Here is a 15,074-nt window from a genome sequence, read left to right as displayed (position 1 = left end):
ATGAAGATTCCTATAAAGGTGGTTACCTACAAAGTTCTCTAGTCCAAGAATTAGAAGGTGGAAAGAGCATAGAGGCAGGCAGTCTGGATAGGAGACATTCATTTCCAGGAGACAGGAGGTGAGGAAGAGGGTACAAAAATCTCAGGCTACTAATACCACTCCAAATCCTCCAGAGCCTTAGAAGCTGAACACTAGCAAAAGTCCACCTTTCCCAGGCTTTGGTGGGATACTTTACAAAGTTCTACCAGCTTGGGCCAGTGACTTGAAAACGTCACAATAAAAAAGACAAAATAGAACATCTCCAAAGGACCATCTTACCCAGTAAGGGCTCTGACTAGTGGTCAAATTGTACTGGTCAAATTGTACTGACCAATAGTAGTGGTCAGATTTGTTCTAGTGACCAAATTTGACTAGGTCAAATTGGTATCAGCACGGTTATTATCAATGGAATAGATTACAAATGGGGGAAGAAACTAAAGAAACAATACTTAGGTCAAGGGATAGGACCTATAGATTTAAGATCATGTACATCTTTCACACTGATATTTTCAACCATTCTACATTTACATGGGCAGCCCGAGCTAGCTGTTCCTTCATTATTATCTACATGTGCAAGACTGAGCAATCATATCCTCAAACTCCTTATACAGAATATTCCCAGTTTCCTCAATCAGAAGGACACGCATGGGAATATATTTATAAGGCACACAGGAGGGCTGAGGGACATTCTTGTCCAGCAGCTCACTGACAATGTTTTGAATGATGGCGTGATTGGGGGAATTGAGACCATAGAGTAGCACCTGAGGACAGGGTCCCTTACAGTAGTTTGGGATTTGGTGATGAGGAGCAATGATCCAATGATCTCTGCCCCACTGCTGGAAGCTGACTTTGAAAGGACGAAGGGAACACTGATTATTGGCAGACTGATTATTTGCAGACCCATAATGTTCCTGGGAAGAGTCAGAAACCCTAGACACGATGCTGCCTGCCTGCCGGACCCTCCGCAAAAGAGAAGATTCCCTTGCCAAAAATTCCTCCAGCCCACTGGGAAGTTTAGACTTCTGGCCACTTTTATGATTGTCATTGAAATACAGTAGCACAAAGGCAGTGTCCAAAGGTGAAATGTCATTCCATTGGATCCCAGGAACCTGGCTACCTTTTTGCTGCTGACACATGGAGTCTTAGGACCCTGTGACTCTTGTGATTCCAGAGTGTCTGCTGAATGTGTTGTGTGATGTCCATCTCTGTCCAGGCTTTAGACATCAGAGAAGGCTTTGAGGAATTTCCTCCTGAAGGAAAGTCTTTGTTTGGGCTTTTTGAGGCCCAGGGCTCCACATGGCGGGAGATGATAGTGAGCTAAGTGGAGTTGCTGACGATAAACCATAGTGGCTCTGAACAGTTGGTACACTTCATGCTTTGGTGTGAGAGGCAAATCCAGGGTTTGCCTATGGCAGAGACCTGCACACATAAGACAGAACAGGGTCAGGGGATTCGTGTCTTGCCTGAATACAGAGTCTGAAAATCCTTCACAAAACAGTTCAAGAGAAACACAGCTGTAATCAGCCCTGAAATTAACTCAAGGTAATAATATCTATCATTTGAACACTTATGAATGTACGAGATGCTTTATATTTATAAACTCTTGAATCCTCAATAGTCTTATGAGATACTTATTATCTCATTTTGCAGACAAGGAAATTGAGGCTCAAGAAGCTATGTCAAAGGACACACACCCGTGCTGCTTATGTGGCTCAGTGGTAGAGTGCTCACCTAGCATGTGCGAGGCCCTGGGTTCGATCCTTAGCACCACATAAAAATAAATAAATAAAATAAAGATATTGTTAAAAAAAAAAAAGAACACACACCCAAGTGCTGGATGTATCTCAGTGGGAGAGCACTTTTGCCTAGCATATGTAAGGCCCTAGGTTCAATCCCAGCCCCACAGAATCCAAACCATAAAGTACACATAGCCAGTATGTGGTAAAGTTAAAATTTGAACTCAAGTCTGTTTCCATTAAGAAAAAAATTATACCAGTGGTGAAGAAGTTGGTCAGGGAAGGGAGGAGATAAGGGAAAAGGAAGTACTGTGAATGAAATTGATAAAATTATGTTATGTCCATGTAAATATGCCATGATGAATCTATTATGTATAATTATAATGTAGCAATAAAAATTTAAAAGAAAACACTAAAAAAAGAAATTTTGTCTCACTTCTGGATCACTTTACACTTCTAGACTGAGGGGGAAAACTCAAGCATACAAGAGTTTAGAAGATCAATTATATTACTGACTACTAAAGGTGACTAAAGACATGTTGAAACATACATGGATTAGGGTCCTTATTTCAGAGAGAACATGTGGCCTTTGGTTTCTTGGTATTGGCTCTGATTTGTGGGTGCTAACCCACAGGGAGGTTGGGGAGGGGACAATAGAAATCCAATGGATTAGACAAAGGGGGAGGAAGGGAAGGAGAGGAATAGGAGAGACAGTAGAAAGTTGGTCATAACTGTCCTAGCCTTGTATTTGTACACATGACCAGGAAAACTCCACATCATGTGCAACCACAAGAGTGGGAACCCAGATAGAATAAGTTGTACTTCATGTATGTATATTCTGCCAAAACATAGTCTACTGTCATGTATAACTGTAAATAATAAAAATGTTTAAAATATTTTAAAAAGAGTCCTTATTTCATATCACTATACAGATGCAGGTTTGGGGCAACAATTCGATATTGGGTGCTATTTTGTCATTGTTTTAAATCCAAGACCTAGGCACCACAAAATAATTATATCACTAGTGGGGACACCTATTTTTGCCATTTCTGTCTTTCAACAACTTCAAGAATTCCTTCTTGGGCTGAAGCTGTAGCTCAGTGGTAGAGCACTCACCTAGCATGTGTGAGGCACTGGGTTCAATCCTCAGCACCATATGAAAATAAACAAATAAAATAAAGGCATTCTGTCCATCTACAACTTCAAAAAAAATTCCTTCTTAAGTATCCTTTGGCCATTTCTCTAACTCCCCAATTCTCTAACTCCCCATTTCTCTAACTCCCTTTTCCATTCCTTTCTAGAAATGGCTCTCCATTCGCCCCATTCATTTTACCAACACTTCTCTAAATACCATCTCAACAAGGCCTTGATCACCAATATTTTGTTTGCTGGAAAGTCTATTAAAAACCACATGCCCCTTAGCAATTGAGAGATTTAATCCAAACTGTTGTGCTGACACCCAGTGGCCAAAGGGTAGGAAGGCTGGGCCTGCAGAGTTCCCAACTTGTGCTCCCCCTCCTGGTAAAGGTCAAGAGCAAAGACTACAAAACCAGACATCTCAGGAAAAGGTCTTCTCTCTCTCCTTTACAAACATCTGAGTAAGTATTTCCACTTTAATTTATATATTATTCATGTAACCTTCCTCCTCCACTGAATCCACAAGTCTGGGGTTGTAATAGTGCTGGGGATTTAACATAACTCTTTAATATTTTGGTGTTCCAGAATACTTTTAAGTTTGGATTCTAACTCATGCTTAACACACCCTCAGGATTGGGGCACTCACTAGCCATCATTCACACAGGCCCAAGCCAGGCCTGTATTTGCTTTCTTAAGTTATTCCACACTCCCATCTTACAATAATCTTTCCAGGAGGCCCACCCATACACCTGCTCCACCCTGCCTGAAAAGGGACCCAACCCAAACTCTAGCAGGCTGTCTAGTGAGGAACTGCCCTTTCCTTTCAGACCTTGACCTCACAAGTTTCCTGAAGCAGGGTGGGGTTGCTGAGGCTCAGAGCCAGGAAGGGTCTGCTCAGACCTTTTCAGGGAAAGGAATGACTCATACATCCTGTGTGACTGAACCTGTCATCTGCTTCTGGATCCTTTCCAGAGTCCCTAAGATCCCAGTATGCTTCCTAGTCGGCCCGGGATATGTGCCTAATTGTAGGCATCCTCCTTTCCAGCCTCATGTCATCAGTGCAAACTTGATTTGGTCTGCTTTGTGCTGCAGTTAGAAATGGAATCTGGGGCCCTCCTCAGGGCCTCCGACCCCACCTCTCACCAGCCTCATATCCTGCCATTCCCTGCAGAGCTCTCTAGACTCAGCCACAAATAGGACATTCTTCCCTCTAGGCCTTTGCACACGTTGTTCCTTAAACCTAAGTCAGGTGTCTCTCCACTCCTCTCATGTCTCCCTTCTTCACAGGCCTCAGCTCAAATTTACCTCTTCAAAAGTACCTTCACATAACCCCATGGAAAGAGATGACTTCGTTGCTATTCTATCATAACCTATTTCATCATTTGACAGCATTTGCCACAATTTGCAACTTAACTGTTTGCACATTTATCTCCCCACCACAGCACATGCTCCAAGTCAGTAGCTTTGCCTGTCTTAATCACATTTGCATGCTCAGACCTCAGTAGTTGCTTAATAAAATATTTGTTGAATGAATTTCCTCCCACACCAAGCTATGTTCTCTTTCCTAAATCAGGATGAACTTCTCTGCCAATGTAATCTTCTCCTTATTCCTCCTTTCCCAAGTTCCAGCTTAAATATTACCTTCTCAATGAGGCCCTCCAACATTATCTCTGCTTCCCTTTCCCTGCTCCAAACAGTGAGCTATTTGTGTGTGTGTGTGTGTGTGTGTGTGTGTGTGTGTGTGTGGTGCTGGGGATTGAACCCAGGCATTGTGCATATGAGGCAAGCACTCTACCAACTGTGATATATCCCCAGGCCTGATCCATTTCCAATGTTAAGCACTTGTAACATTATGTGATTATTTATATACCCATTCTATTGTATCAGAACCCCCTATAAATCAGGAAAGTAGTTATTTGCCTGCATATACTCAATGCAGATATAGTGCCTAGTGCTCAGTTAAAATCTGTTGGGAATTCAGCACAGCATGGTGATTAAAAGCACAGGCTCTGGGGTTTGAGATCCTAGGTTTGACCTCTGACTAACAATTACTAGCTGTGTAACATCAGTGAAGTTACTGAGCCTCAGTTTCTTCATCTATAAAATGTTTATTTTAATAAGTACCAACCTCATCTGGTAATGGCAAGGATTAAGGGTGATAGTTTTGTACAGCATCTTCTGCAATGCCTGACACACAAAAAGCCCATGGTAAGAGATAGCTAGGAGAGTATTGGTTGTTTTACTTGGAAGGAGAGTGTGAATTCTGTCCATTGTCATTGGAGACTAGTGAAAAACCCCAGGTTAATCTCATCAGGTTCTCAAGAGTTCCTTGAAGTTGATGGCTGCCTACATTCCCTGGAGAACCCTGCACACCGGCTGCTGTCCTGAAAGAGTGTCTAATGCAGATGTTCAAAGCAGAATTGAGCATGATGGGAACAAAGAAAATCATAAAGCATATTTGGTGCCAAAATCTCAAAGTAGCACTGCCACAGTCTGGCTGGGCACAAATGCCGCAGTCTGGCTGGGCACACAATCACGAGCCACCACACAGCTTGTAGATTCAAACAGCAACTCTTTATTCCCGAACTCACACCAGCCGTCTACAATCACGTTCTGGGGAAATCCACGTTCTCTGCCCAAATCCACCTCCACTGGGCTTCTATCTCCCAAAGAATACTGTCTGAATCCCCTGAGAACTCAAGGGGAACTCAGGCAGCAGGATACGCCCTATTCCCAGCAGGAATAATCTTAAACCTTAAACCTGGAACCTAAACCGGGAACGCCCTAATCCTCCTTGGTCCTTGAGCAAGGTCACCTACATTCAGTGTCACTGCAACATGGGGTACACTGGCAAGGAAATTGTCATACCTACTTGGCTAATGGCTCCCAGCATCTCCCCCCTTCTGATTAATTAAACAACAAGCAATGTGGCTTAAGGACCGTGCCTGGTAGGTTGTCCAATTCAACATATGGTTCTTACCCGTCATTGGAAAACTGACCTTTAGGCGTCAGCCTCCTGTCTTAGGTTGATACCACTGCAATTGGATCATACCCGTCACTGACTACCGGTCCAGCATAAGCCATTGGCCCCCAAATTTTAGACCATCACTAGCAGAAGGGAGGAGGATACAGAAATGTCACGACACCAAGCCAATTGACGGCTCCTTGGGAAAAATTGCATCACTGGTGACACCATCAGCAAAGATATGTCAGCACTACCACAATTAACATGGGGTGCACTGGCAAGGAAATAAAAATTGCATCACTAGTTAATCACTGTCGCAGATGTAAGAATGGCCAAGCTGGAGCTCTGGATATCAGCTGTTATGGATTTGAGTCAAATCATCTTCTTTTCCATCTGTAGAAATTGTTTTAGTTAATCTCTCTGGAATCCAAATCGGCTGTTCTCCCTGTGGAAACACACAAACAAAACCCCGACTCCAGACAATCACTGGGTCAGGACCTTTCCATTGTCCTGTTAGAATATCTTTCCAAAGTACCTTAGGCTTATGTACATTTTTTGGATACATATGTCTTTCCGCAGCACTAAGTCCTTATGAATCCAAATTTAAAAAGTTTAGAGTAAAAAGCATTATTTTAAGTTTATCTTTGGGGGATATATACCCCCTTCCAATTCCCTCTTTTTGCTTTAATAAGTATGTTTTAATAGTTTGATGAGCTCTTTCAACTATGCCTTGTCCCTGTGGATTGTATGGGATTCCTGTTATATGAGTAATACCAAATGATGAGCAAAATTGTTTAAAAGAGGTATAGGTATAGCCAGGACCATTATCGGTTTTTAACTGTTTAGGAACGCCCACAGTGGCAAAATTTTGTAAGCAATGAGCTATAACATCTTTAGTTTTTTCTCCAGCATGAAGGGAGCCCATCAAAAATCTGGAAGAAGTATCAACTGTAACATGTAAATATTTTAATTTTCCAAATTCTGGCAAGTGTGTGACGTCCATCTGCCAAATATGGTTAGGTATCAGTCCTCTAGGATTGACTCCAAGATTAACTTGTGGTAAAAATGTCACACAATTTTGACATTGTTTTATTATATGTCTGGCTTGTTCCTTAGTTATTTTAAAACGCTTTTGTAAAGTATTAGCATTAACATGAAACCTTTTATGAAAATTTGTAGCTTCTTCAAATGCAGAGAAAATATGTATGTCATGTGTAGTTTTATCTGCTAAATCATTGCCTAAACTAAGGGCTCCAGGCAATCCTGTACGTGCCCTAATATGTCCTATGAAGAATGGATCTTTTCTGTCCCAGATTAGACTTTGTATAGTGGAAAACAAAGAGAAAACAGTAGAAGAAGGGGAAATCCTACCAGCATCTTCAAGAGATACTATAGCATTAACTACATACTGACTATCAGAAAATAAATTAAATACAGAATCTTTAAACATCAAAAAAGCTTGTAAAACTGCATTAAGCTCTACCTTTTGAGCTGATTGTTTCGGTACTAAAAATGTAAAAGTTCGATCTGGGGTAACTACTGCTGCTGTACCATTATTAGACCCATCAGTGAATATATTTGGAGCATTCATGATAGGTGTTTTTCTTGTCATTTTAGGAAAAACTACAGGATGCTTAGACCAAAAAGACAACAAAGGATTAGATGGTAAATGATTATCAAATGTAACATTAGATTTACACATGATTATTGCCCAAGTATTTAACTCATTAGCTAACTCATCAATTTGATCCATAGTATATGGAGTAATAATTTTATTGGGAGAAATTCCAAACACTCCCTTCGCTGCTTTTATTCCTTTGAGTATTAATTGTCCTACAGCCTCAGGATACCTAGTAAGAATAGTGTTAGGAGAATAAGATAAATGTATCCACAATAATGGACCTTCTTGCCAAAATACTCCTGTAGGAATATTTTTTGTTGGTAGTACAATAAATAATAAAGGCAAACTTATATCAATTCTATCCAAATGTATATTTTCCATATATGTTTCAATAATTTTTAATGCCTTTCTTGCTTTAGGAGTTAACATGCGGGGTGAATTTGGATCTGATGGACCTTTTAGAATATCAAATAAAGGTCCCAACTCTCCTGTTGGTATACCTAGATAAGGCCTTATCCAATTTATGTCTCCCAATAACTTTTGAAAGTCGTTAAGTGATTTGAGTTGATCTACTCGTATTTGAATTTTTGGTGGACGGACCATGGTTGAGGATAATAGAACTCCTAAATAATTAATTGGAAAATTTAATTGTACTTTATCTATTGCTATCTCTAGATTATAATTTTTTAATAAGTTTGTCAGTGTGGCATAACATTCCAGCAATATGTTTTTATCTTTATGTGCCAATAATACATCATCCATATAGTGAAATATTTGTAGTTCAGGATTTTGATTTCTAAGTGGCTGGATTGCTTTGTTAACATATATTTGACACATAGTTGGACTGTTAGCCATCCCTTGAGGGACTACTTTCCATTCATATCTCTGATCAGGACCTTCATGATTTAATGCAGGGATAGTAAATGCAAAACGTGGACTATCCTTGGGATGAATTGGAATTGAAAAAAAACAATCTTTAATATCTATAGCTAAAACATGCCAGGTTTTTGGCAAAGCAGACAACTGAGGAATCCCTGATTGAGCAGGTCCCATAATAACCATCTCATTATTAATGGCTCTTAAATCTTGCAATAATCTCCATTTACCAGATTTCTTTTTGATGACAAAAATGGGAGTATTATGGGGAGATATGGAAGGTTGTATATGTCCTTCCGCTAATTGTTGTTTGACCAGATCATGGGCTACTTGTATCTTTTCTTTAGTCAGGGGCCACTGAGGAACCCACACTGGTCTTTCTGATTTCCAAGTAATTTTGATTGTCTCAGTGGCCCTTTCTGAAAATCCAACCCATGTCTGTCTGTTCCTTGATCTATTTGTACTGGTGCTGCTATACCTTGCCCTTGTTTTCCTAATCTTTCTTCTTTCCTAAAGCCTTGTCTAGCCCTAGTAGTGGGCGCATTAGGATTGATGTTATTTGTTAACGTCAAACCTAATTGATCTAGGACATCTCGTCCCCATAAATTTATAGGAAGATGATCCAATACATATGGCTGTATAGTTCCTTCACATCCTTCAGGATCCTTCCAATCTAATATCATAGAACTTCTATGGGGATTAGTCGCCACTCCTAGGCCTTGAAGCGTTTGAGTGGCTTGTTGTAATGGCCAATGTTTTGGCCATTCTTGACAAGATATGATGCTAAGGTCAGCTCCTGTGTCCAGTAGCCCATTAAACTCATGACCTTGAATATTTAGTTTTAGCATTGGGCGAGAATCTAAATTTAAAGACAACATAGCCCAATCTACACCTGTGGAGCCTAATCCCCTGGAACCTCTTTCTACACTATGACTAGGAAATTTATTATGTAGGCTGGGTATTATTAACAACTGTGCTATTCTATCTCCAGGTGAAATTACTGATATACCTCTTGGAGAACTAGCTATAATTTTTATTTCACCTACATAATCGGGATCAATTACCCCAGGACTTATCATAAGTCCTTTTAATGTAGATGAACTACGTCCCAATAATAAGCCTACTGTTCCTTGGGGAAGAGGTCCTTTTACTCCTGTGGGAATGATTTGAACTCCCATCTCTGGAGTTAATACTGCTCTGGCAGAGGCGCAGATGTCCAACCCTGCGCTCCCTCGGGTTTGTCTGATGAGGGATTTAATGGACAATGTGTCCTGGGCACTACCCTGATGGTGTTGCTGGGATCCTCCACTGCCCCGTATATTTGTGGTTGTGGGCCCCGGAGCATTGGGCCCCCCTGTCTGTTTTTTGGCAATGGAGCCTGATGCCTTTCTCCATGATATCGTGGATAAATACCTGGTCTTTGTCCATTTTTTGATAAAGGAGTACCCTCAATGGTGGTTTGAGAACGGCATTCATTAGCCCAATGTCTCCCTCTACGGCATCGTGGGCAAATACCCGGTATTCTTTTCCTTTGATACCTACTTTTGTTAAACCCTCCTCCTATGGGGCAATTCCTTTTAAAATGTCCTGTTTGTTCACAATCATAGCATGTTTTTGGCCTGGCATCTAAAGCCTGTTGTATGGAAGCTGCCAAGACTTGCCCTTGTTCATTAATATCTCTACATAATTTAATATATGTGTTTAGATCTTCATGTCTCCATGGTCTAATAACCTCTCTGCAGCAACGATTTGCTTGGTCATAAGCCAGTTGTTTTATTAATGGCATTGCTTGTTCTGTATCCCCAAAAATTTTGGCAGCCGTTTGAATTAGCCTATCTACAAAGTCAGCGTAAGGTTCATTAGCTCTCTGTATTACCTTAGATAGCTGACCTTGTAAATCTCCATGTCCTTGTAAAGTCTTCCATGCCCTAACTGCGTCTGCAGCAATTTGTGCATATATAGCAGGATCATATTCAATTTGTTGCCATTGACCCTCATAAGGTCCTTTTCCTAACAACATATCTAGATTTCTTTGAGGGTAACTGGCTGCTGCATTTCGCCTAGCTGTCTCCGTGCAAAATTCCTCATTGGCAACCTTCCATAACAAATATTGTCCTCCATTTAGTACAGATTTACACATGCTAGCCCAATCTGCTGGCGTCATGTCCAAGTTAGTAATGGACTCGACCATGCTTACCGTGAAGGGAGCTTGGGGACCATAAGTTGTTACAGCCTCCTTTTACTGCTTCACTGTTTTAAAATCTAAAGCACGGTGAATTCGCTGTCCTCCTACCTGTTCAAGTACAGGGCATGCTAATCTTTGAGGTCCTGTCTCAGGATCCCACTTATCAACTATGGGGTTTGAGGGCCACTCAGCTGTCTCCATCGGTGGGGCTGTTGGTTGAATTACGCCCTCTTGTGATAAAACGGAGTTAGTAACAGCCTCCTGTTGTGGCCTTTTTCCTAACAACCCCTTTTCCTTTAAATTTTCTTCCTCTGTCTGACTAGCTCGAGAGACCTTCTCTTTTGCTCGATCTAAAATGTCTTTCTCCATGGTCTGAACCTCTAACAATTTACTTAACATCTTTTCGGTTTGTTTTTTACTAATTTCTAATCTACTATAAAGATAACGCAACCCAATAAGATAACACAAAACAAAACTGAAACTGAATGAAACAAAAACGGAATAAAAAATCGTTGTATCAATTTTCTCTTCCTCAGGGCCGACAAACTTCAAACGTTTAGTCAACCATTTTTTCCAGTTTGCCTGAGAAATTTCTAGGGATAGGCAGCTTGAAACAAAAACAAGATAAATCAAAACAATAACACATTGTTTTTTGAATTGGTCACCCATTCTTTCGTTCTTCCTCAAGGGTGAGAAATTTCACTTACCTCTAAGCTTCAGAAGTTCCCCGCACGGGACGCCAAATGCCACAGTCTGGCTGGGCACAAATGCCGCAGTCTGGCTGGGCACAAATGCCGCAGTCTGGCTGGGCACACAATCACGAGCCACCACACAGCTTGTAGATTCAAACAGCAACTCTTTATTCCCGAACTCACACCAGCCGTCTACAATCACGTTCTGGGGAAATCCACGTTCTCTGCCCAAATCCACGTTCTCTGCCCAAATCCACCTCCACTGGGCTTCTATCTCCCAAAGAATACTGTCTGAATCCCCTGAGAACTCAAGGGGAACTCAGGCAGCAGGATACGCCCTATTCCCAGCAGGAATAATCTTAAACCTTAAACCTGGAACCTAAACTGGGAACGCCCTAATCCGCCTTGGTCCTTGAGCAAGGTCACCTACATTCAATGTCACTGCAACATGGGGTACGCTGGCAAGGAAATTGTCATACCTACTTGGCTAATGGCTCCCAGCATAGAACCATGGCCCAAATAGGAGAACTTCCTGACAGGTTAGGATACTGCATTTAAAGATTTAAAAAGTTATAGACAGATTTTAGGATCAGACTTGAGCTCAAATTTCGTCTCTGCCACTCACCGTGTGACATTTGCCAGTTGCTTTCTCTCTTCATGCCATAGTTCTCTTCTCTCTAAAATGGTCAATTGCCCCACAACTACAAGTGGTACTGGCTGTCATTAATTAAATACTGTCACAGATGCTCGCATATCCTCAGGTGTTAGCTTTTCTCATCCTTTCTGAGGGCTTTTAAGTCTCCCCAACACAGCATCCTGTACTATTTGCCTCTAAGAGCAAGCCACCACATAAATAGCCCTCCACAAAAATGCAGCTCAATTACAGTCTTCAGAGACAACAAGCAATAAGATTATTATGAAGGAAAGTGGCTAACACATTACTCAGTTGTTGTGGGGAATGGAAAAGATTTTTCAGAAGGCCCCAAGCTAATCTGTTCTTAAGCTGGGGCCCTAAAGGAAAATAGGCTTGGAGCCAGCTTTCCTGAGCTTGCCATCCTTTCAAAACCAGGGCGGGTGGTACATATCTGGAATCCCAGTGACTCAAGAGGCAGAGGCAGGAGGATCACAAGTTTGAGGCCCGCCCCAGCTACTTAGCAAGATCCTCAGCAAATTAGTGAATCCCTTTCTCAAAATGTTAAAAATCAGCCAGGTGTGGTAGTGCATGCCTGTCATTGCAGCAGCTCCAGAGCCTGGGGCTGGAGGACTGCAAGTTCAAAGCCAGTTCCAGCAACTTCAAGGCCCTAAGCAACTCAGTGAGACCCTGTCTCTAAATAAAGTATGAAAAAGGGCTGTGGTTAAACACCCCTAGGATCAATCTCCAGCACCAAAAAAATAATTAATTAATTAATTTAAAAAATCAATAAAAAGGACTGGGGCTAGGCATTGTGGTACATGCCTGTAAACCCAGCAGTTAGGGAGGCTGAGGCAGGAGGATTGAAAGTTCAAAGCCAGCAATGGCAAGTTGCTAAGCAACTCAGTGAGACCCTGTCTCTAAAATAAATACAAAATAGGGCTGGGGATGTGGCTCAGAGTTCAGTCCCTGGTAGCCTCCACCACCCAAAAAGGGCTGGAGACTGATTTGGTTGTAAAGCACCCTGGGGTTCAAACTCCAGCAACAAAAACAAAAACAAACAAAATGAAGTCGTGCCTACCTGCACCAGGCAATGAGGCCTGACAGTAAACCCACAGATTCCTTGTTCTCTACAGTCTTCTGCCCTTCTCCCAACTCTAGGGTGGAATAGGGACATGAGGATTCACCTCTTCTAGGCCTCACCAGCCTCACCATGGTGGCTCCGATGGTGCGATCTTCCTAGGATGTCCATGGGGGTCAGCTGAACACTGGTCCAACTCCAGCATGTACTGTAGCCGATGCCCTTGGAGCTGTGGCTCCCTCTGCTGCTTGCCTGCTGCGTCTTCTATCAGCTCCTGAAACATGGCAAGGTAGGGGTTTCCGTGGGCAGGGGGGTGACAGAGGGATGGTCTCCCTTTTCCATGTGGACCCCATGCTCCATTGAAAGCACCAGTCCCCAAAGAATTATTCTAAGAGAGCTGGGGAGGACCATCTTGAAAGGCTTGGTGTTCAGCCATGAGTTCCAGACCAAGCCCAAATGGTGTCACTCTGATCCCTTTGTGTCACTCAAGGAACCACATCCAGGCTCCAGGACCAAGGATGGGACAAGGAATGAAAGAAAGGCAGGCCCTATATTGCTTCCCAAGATGACCTCCTAGGCCAAACTTGACCTAACTTGACCTCTCTCCTAACTTGACCTCTCAGCATCAAAATGAGCAGAAAGAGGAGGTGGGGCAAGGCAGCAGGCCCATCCCACTCTCTTTTTAAGAGACCAAATTCAAGGAGCAGGACCGCCTCCCTCACCCATCCAGAAGGAGGAAGAAAGGAGAAGGGACCTGCTCTGCCTCACAGCTGTCATAAAGGCCATCCCTCAATCAGACCTTAAAGGGCCAGAGTCCTCCTGCTTCCACCCCACTCCCATGCCTCTAAAGGCAGCATTTCCCAAATGTGCCCTCTGCTGACTCAAAGAGAAAATATCTGAGATGACTGTTAAGAATGCAGACTCCTGGGTCCAGACTCAAATGTGGACACTCTAGCAGGAGTAGGTTGAGTGAGTTTTTCTGAGGATTTTCTAGGGCTACTCTGATGTGGAAATCACTGTGAGTATGGCTGCTGGGGCTTAAAGAAGATGACTTCCCAGGGTTCTCAATCCTGACTGTAAACTGGAATCACCAGGGGAGCTTCAACTATTCTGGATGCTTGGTATCATCCCTGCCATCCTGACATAATGGGTCCAAGGTGTTACCAGTGATTCTGGATTGTTTTCCAAATTTGCAGGTGACTTGAGAACTCCAACTTTGAATTTTCTGGTTTACCATGAGAAGTGTTGAATGGGCTTCTTCATAGAAACCTGAGGGAGTGAAAGATGAATCTGTGGGAGTTCTTCTACTCTAACCACTTTAATAGGATCCTCCATGGCTGGGCCTGTGGTTAAGGCTGCCCCAGGCCAAGGTTCTGCAGATAGATGGTAGGTGTAGACTTGACATTGCCCAAGTTTGTTGGTGCTCTGGAGAGAAGGTAGAATGGGAGATCAAAACTGGGTTTTAAGAAATGATGAGTCTGGCCTGATTTGTTGGAGGCCTTTATCTCCTAACAAGAATATCTATGGACAGGCAACATGATTATGGAACAGCATAGACTTTGGTTTAGAGATTTTTGTATTTTTTTGTGATGGTGGAAGTCGGGTGGTCATTTGTTGTTGTTCTGGTACTGGGAATGAACCCGGGGCACTTAACCACTGAGCCACATCCCCAGCCCTTTTTGATATTTTATTTTGAGACAGGGCCTCACTAAGTTACTGAGGCTGGATCTAAACTTAAGATCCTCCTACCTCAGCCTACTGAGCCACTGGGATTACAGGCATGTGCCACCAGGCATGGAGGTTTTGTTTTGTTTTTACAGACCAGAGGTCTTATTTTTTTACACCTATTATGCCATGCTTCATAGGGAATAGGTTCCAGAAGTTCAGTCTCTTTCCATTATTTCTCCCAAAGTGTGCTGCTCTAGTGGAGCATGCTGGCATTTCAGTTAAACTTAGGTACTTTTTGTCTTCCTCGTTTTCCTCACCATTTTCCTTGATGCCTTTCAGGAAGGTATCTTGGCTTTTAGGTGTGCTCAATACATACATTAATTCTCTGGCAAAAATCTTGCCCTTGTTTGTTCGTAGCAATGCCAACAGCATTCTGGGTAACA

At 42.4% G+C, this 15,074-nt stretch overlaps 1 pseudogene; it reads right to left on the bottom strand.

Annotated features, from left to right (window-relative positions):
- Nucleotides 1–599: 599 nt before the first annotated feature.
- LOC124091516 (bone morphogenetic protein 15-like) lies at nt 600–13,474 on the bottom strand (annotated as a pseudogene).
- Nucleotides 13,475–15,074: the final 1,600 nt, after the last annotated feature.

The sequence above is a fragment of the Marmota monax genome, unplaced genomic scaffold, assembly GCF_021218885.2.
Source record: "Marmota monax isolate L192 unplaced genomic scaffold, Marmota_monax_Labrador192_F-V1.1 WCK01_AAM20220418_F8-fsc00170, whole genome shotgun sequence".
Taxonomy (NCBI): Eukaryota; Metazoa; Chordata; class Mammalia; order Rodentia; family Sciuridae; genus Marmota; species Marmota monax.
The sequence above is the reverse complement of the archived record's forward strand: the minus strand, read 5'-3'. Positions and strand labels throughout refer to the sequence as shown.